Below are 6231 nucleotides of genomic sequence, written 5' to 3' on the forward strand. Positions count from 1 at the left end.
AAATAAAGCTTACTTTTTTTTTTTTGGTTTTTCAAAACAGGATTTCTCTGTAGCTTTGGAGCCTGTCCTGGAACTAGCTCTTGTAGACCAGGCTGGCCTCGAACTCGCAAAGATCTGCCTGCCTCTGCCTCCGGAATGCTGGGATTAAAGGCGTGCGCCACCACTGTGCACCACCACTGGTCAGCGTAAAGCTTGCTTGAAGATCAGAAGGTAAACAACAACCCTGGTCAGCCTTACAGACCAGGCAGTGGTGACACACACCTTTAATCCCAGTAGCCACACTACTTTGCCATAGAAACCAGGTGGTGCATGCCTTTAATCCCAGTGGTGCATGCCTTTAATCCCAGTGGTGCATGCCTTTAATCCCAGTGGTGCATGCCTTTAATCCCAGTGGTGCATGCCTTTAATCCCAGCCCTAGAGAAGAATATAAAACAGGAGGAGACAGTCTCATTCTAAGATTCCCAGAGGCAGGATCGCCATTTCAGACAGAGATAGAGGTAAGAGCCAGTGGCTGGCTGTTTTGGTTTTCTGACCTTCAGGCCGAACCTCAATTTCTGTCTCTGGGTTTTTTTTAAATATTTATTTATTATATTTATTTATTATGTATACAATATTCTGTCTGTGTGTATGCCTGCAGGCCAGAAGAGGGCACCAGACCTCATTACAGATGGTTGTGAGCCACCAATGTGGTTGCTGGGTATTGAACTCAGGACCTTTGGAAGAGCAGGCAATGCTCTTAACCACTGAGCCACCTCTCCAGCCCCCCTTCTGGGTTTTTATTAATCATGCTACACCCAGCACCACAAAAATAGCTGGGGTGTGTGTGTGTGTGTGTGTGTGTGTGTTATATTTACAAGCTAAGATACACAAAAACCTGGGGAAAATGTGTTTTATACTTTTTTCTGAGATAGAAAATTGAACCTAGAACCTCATGCATGCTGGTCAAACTCTCAACCACTGAACTATGTCCCCCAGCAGGGGGAAAATGTATTTTCAAATACCAAAAATTTCAGTAAGGGCAAGTGGCATTGTTTTTCATTTTTAAATCTTGCTAATGATCTGTTCACAGGAAGATGGGGAGTCTTGGGACTGCATGAAAGGAAAAGTATCAAAGTATCGATTCAGGATCCCCACTCATCCCAAAGCACAAAGGAGATTTATCTGCCCTAGATGGTCAGAGGGCAGGGAATAAGGGACAGAGACAGGAGGTAGAGGATTAGGGAGACGGGGAAGGGAGCAAGGGAGAGAGGAAGGGGTCTTTTCCCTCAGAAATAAAGGACTGCCTCCAGATAGAGAGGAGAAAAATGTGTCACATAGGAAAATGGCAGTTTATAAATGTACAAGGAGAAACTCCATGTTAGGAGGAGGTGTTTAATTTTAGTTAGTTAGTTAGTTAGTTAGTTTTTTAAGTTATAAAACTGATTGGCCCATTAGCTCAGGCTTCTTATTAGCTCTTATAACTTATATTAACCCATTATTCTAGTATATGTTAGCCACTTGGCTTGGTACCTTTTTCAGCGGGGCAGGTCATATCTTCCTTCTTCAGTGTCTGGACAGGACTGCCTATTTAGGTTTTTGGAGACTGGGTTTCACTGTGTAAATCTGGAACCCATTCTGTAGACCAGGCTGACCTTGAACTCAGGTATTTCATTTTAATTTGGAATGTTAATTAGGCAAGTTAACAGTTTTGTTTTGTTTTTTTAAAGAAAAGGTTTATTTACTTATTATGTATACAGTGCTCCTCCTGCCTGTACACCTCTATGCAGAAGACACCAGATCTCACTACAGATGGTTGAGAGCCACCATGTGTGTGCTAGGAATTGAACTCAGGACCTCTGGAAGAGCAGCCACCGCTCTTAACCTCTGAGCCATCTCTCCATCCTTCCAAAGGGGGCTCTGATTGCTGGACTTCAATACTTTTATAGCTGGACCTTGGTAGTCGGCCTCAGGTGGAGGAAGTAGCCAAATAAGGGACTAGCCCTTGGTGGCTAGCTTAGGAATGTAATCACTCGGTTTTTAGCAAGACAGAGCATAGCTGAACGCATGGGGGGGAATGCGAGTCAAATAATTTCAAGCTAACTCCAAAAGATTTTAATATTCATATTTAATATTAGTTTTTATTGTAAGGGAAAAATTCACAGAACAAGAACAGGAAGTGAAGAACAAGGTGTGAAGTGAGGGAACAAGAGAGACAGCTAGACAGGCTGGCTGTTTTCTCTGGCTACCCAGAAGGTCATGCTTCAGCCTGGTCCAGCCTCTTAAAGGTCATTGGCTGAAGGAAGTTCTCCATCACCTCCCCATTTTGTCTAAATAAGAGAGTTCCAAACACAATACAAAATTATATATACTAGGAACAGATATCAAGAATAAAACTAGAATTACAACCAGTATAAAAACCAGTATAAACAATATTAAGCAAGGGTCATATGTTAAATGTTTTAATAAACATTCTATCCTAAGAAGTCTAAGTCTTGCATTGGAAATGGCTTGGCTTGACCGTAAGAAGAAGGTAACTGTGACTGTCTAATGTTTAACCCCATCAAATGCCTGAGAAGGGAGATAATATTACTTGAGTAATATTGAGTAGGCAGGAAGTGTAATCAAGCAGCTTCCAAAGTGTGCAGTATATGACAGAGATAACTGGATACCTGACCAGTCACCCAAAATCTCATTTGCAACGTTGGAACAACCAACTTTAGCTAAGGCCTAGAGTAACTGACAGACCATTTTCATTGGCAGGAAATTTTTCAGAACCATCTTACCCTGTCTTTGGCAAGATTTGACATCTTTTTCCTTGTGTCCGGCTTGTCCAGTCCAGACACCATGTACTACCTTGTCAGTGGTCGGAGCAGGAGCAGCTTCTTGACCAAGGCCTGTTGTACCAAGAAGAAAACAAGCTCCGAATGGAGCGTCTTTGGTGCTCAACTTTCTCTCGGAAATAGATTGGTGCTGCCAGGAGCAATCATGTCTCAGGTCAACAGAACCTTAAGTTATTTAAATGCCATGTACTACAAATCTTTGAAGTGGTTGAAGATTACCTATCTATGCAGAATACAATCTCTATGTATCTAAAGAACCTGATTAGTCTGACTATGAGTATAACAAACATGAATGATTATTGACCTATAATACTTAATACCTGTGCTGGGCAGTGGTGGTGCACACCTTTAATACCAGCACTCGAGAGGCAGAGACAGGTGGATCTCTGTGAGTCCGAGGCCAACCTGGTCTACAAGAGCTAGTTCCAGGACACGCTTCAAAGCTACAGAGAAACCTTGTCTCAAAACCCCCCTCAAAAAAAAAAAAAACAACCTTAATACCTGTATAACTTAAAAAGACTTTATATCAGAATATTAAACAATCTTCAAATAACTATACAGTAAATGAGGGCAATGACCTCAAAATGTAAACAATGTATAAGTATCTTGATCAGAGGTAGAAATATATAATGCAATATGAGAAATATATCCTAAAAATTGTATCAATATATAAAATGTCTTAAACAGAGGTGGAAACATGCATGCATAAAATCTGACAAAATAACTTTGCATAGGTGTACAAATATTGTAAACAGAAATAGGAGCATATTCAATACGACAAATATAATTTGAATTTGTATCAATATACAAGAATCTATACCAATAAATTGGTAATAAATAATAGCTCACAAGTATTTACTCTATTATTCACCATTATTATTATTAATGTAAGTAAGTTCAGACTAATCTACCTATTATCCCATTCAGTTTTCCCTCTTTGTTTTTTTGGAATGGGGCAAAGGGCAAGGCCTCCCAGAGCCACATGCTCCAGTGGGCTAGTGTCCCTTCCCTATGTTTCCTATGATCTATAGAAGCAGCCTAGGGAAAATTCCACTGGTGGCCCGGTGAGATGGCATCGCCAGTTAAAAGTGCACGCACAGTGGGCAAGCCTGATGATGGCTTGAGTTCCAGCCCTTTTGTTCCTTGCTCTGACAGAGTCCTTGGTGACAGCTAGGTTATGAACACCCACAGTCAAACGATTAGTGAGATCTGTGTGTTTGTGCCTGATCATAAGCTGCCTAGGGAACGGTAGCATAGCTCAGTCGGAAGAGCGCTTGCCTAACATGCACCAAGCCCTGGGTTCAGTTCCCCCAGCACTGAAAGACCAAGCATGGTGGTGGCACTTACCTGTAACCTACACCAGTGGAAGGTGAAAACAAGAGGAGCGGAAGTTCAAGGTGATGACCTCGCCAGCCTGGGTGTCCTGGGTAGTTTGTTTTGTCAACTTAACACAAGCTAGGGTTATCCAGAAGATGCTGAACGATGGCACATGCCTTTAATCCCAATACTCGGGAGGCATAGGCAGGTGGATCTCTGTGAGTTTTAGGCCAACCTCATCTAGAGAGTGAATCCCAGGACAGTCAGGAAACTCTGTCTTGTGACTGAAGAGATGGTTCAGAGGTTAAAAGCACTGGCTGCTCTTCCAGAAGTCCTGAGTTCAAATCCCAGCAACCACATGGTGGCTCACAACCATCTATAATGGGATCTCATGCCCTCTTCTGGTCTGCAGCATACATGCAGATATATCACTCATACACAATTATTAAATAAGAAACAAATAAACAAAGGAACCCTGTCTCAAAAAACACCTCCATTAGATTGGCCTGTCGACTAGTGATTGATGTGGGGATACCCATCCCACTATGGGCGGTGTCACCGCTAGACTGATGTTCCTTGGCTTAATAAGAAGACAGGCTTGGCAAGCACTTCTCCGCAGCCTCTCCTTCAGTTCCTGCCTCCAGATTCCTGTCCTAACTTCTCTTCATGATGTCTTACAACTCTAAACTTAAATAAACCCTTTCCTCCCTGTCTTGGTGTTTTCTATTGCTTCAACAAAACATTGTTCATTATTGCATTGTGTATTATTGATAACTCAATAGCATTGGCCTGGGATCCATTCACAATCTTCTGGGATCCTCCCAAGGGGCTTGGTCACTTCTCCGGCTCCGCCCTCTGCAGCAGGCACAGCTCCTCTCCTAGGCTCCGGCTCCACGCTGCTGCTGTTCTTGGTGGTCATCCCATGGTGCTGGCATCTCCAGAATATTGGGGTGATCTATGACAGCTTAGCTGCATTTTCACGAATAGTTTCTCCTAGGCTCTCTTTATGTCCTCAAACTTCAACTTCTCTGCATGACCCCTTCAGTCCTGGGCCTTCTACTACCGCTGAGACTGCACCTGCACCAGTGGCCTCCCCTGGCCTCTCACAAGGCCAGGCCTCAGCTGCTCTCCATGACCCCTTCAGGCCTTCAAAACCAGTACTACCTGGGTAACACTTACACTACCAAGTTCAGCTGCCAACATGAGGTACAACCTTAGACAACTTGGGAAGTTGGTTCTTCTCTTACACCATGCATGTTCAGGGGAATAAACACGTCATCTGGCCTGGTGGCAAGTACTTTATCTGCAGAGACATCTTGCCGGTTCCACCCTCTTTAGTAATCTGTGTACAAAACCGGGTATGGTGGCACACGCTTTTAGTCCCAGCACTTAGGAGGCAGAGGCAGGCAGGTCTCTGTGAGTTCCAGGCCACCCTGGTCTACAGAGTGAGTGCCAGGACAGACTCCAAAGCTACAGAGAAACCCTGTCTCAAAAATAAAAAATAGGGTTGGAGAGATGGCTCAGTGGTTAAGAGCACTGACTGCTTGTCCAGAGGTCCCGAGTTCAATTCCCAACAACCACATGGTGGCTCACAACCAACTATAATGAGATCTGGTACCCTCTTCTGGCCTACAGGCAGGATACTGCATAAATAAATAAATAAATACATCTTTAAAAAATAAAAACATAATAAAAATAAAAACTGAACCATTGGTGTATGTGTGTATACTCACATGCATGCCATGGTTCTGGTACATGTGGGGGTCAGAGTGTAATCTCACATGGTGTTCCTTCCCTTTCTACCTTGTTTGAAACAGTCTCTTGTTGTGGAATCAGACTAGCTGAGCCCCCTACCCCCAGCTCCTAGGGATCTAGGAGCCTGTCCTGCTATGCCCTTCAGGAGTCCTGGGATTATAGAAGTGACCACTGAGTGTGACTTTATGTAAATTCTGGGGATTTGAACTCAGGTCCTCACACTTCCCTGGCAAGCTTTACCCACTAAGTGATTCTCCCAGCCTAGCTACTCCTTTGTTTTATTAATTTTGAGACAGGGTCACACTCCGAATCCCAGACTGGACTAGACTGGAACTCATT

The sequence above is a fragment of the Myodes glareolus genome, chromosome 1 (assembly GCF_982192425.1).
Source record: "Myodes glareolus chromosome 1, mMyoGla1.1, whole genome shotgun sequence".
NCBI classification, from domain to species: Eukaryota; Metazoa; Chordata; class Mammalia; order Rodentia; family Cricetidae; genus Myodes; species Myodes glareolus.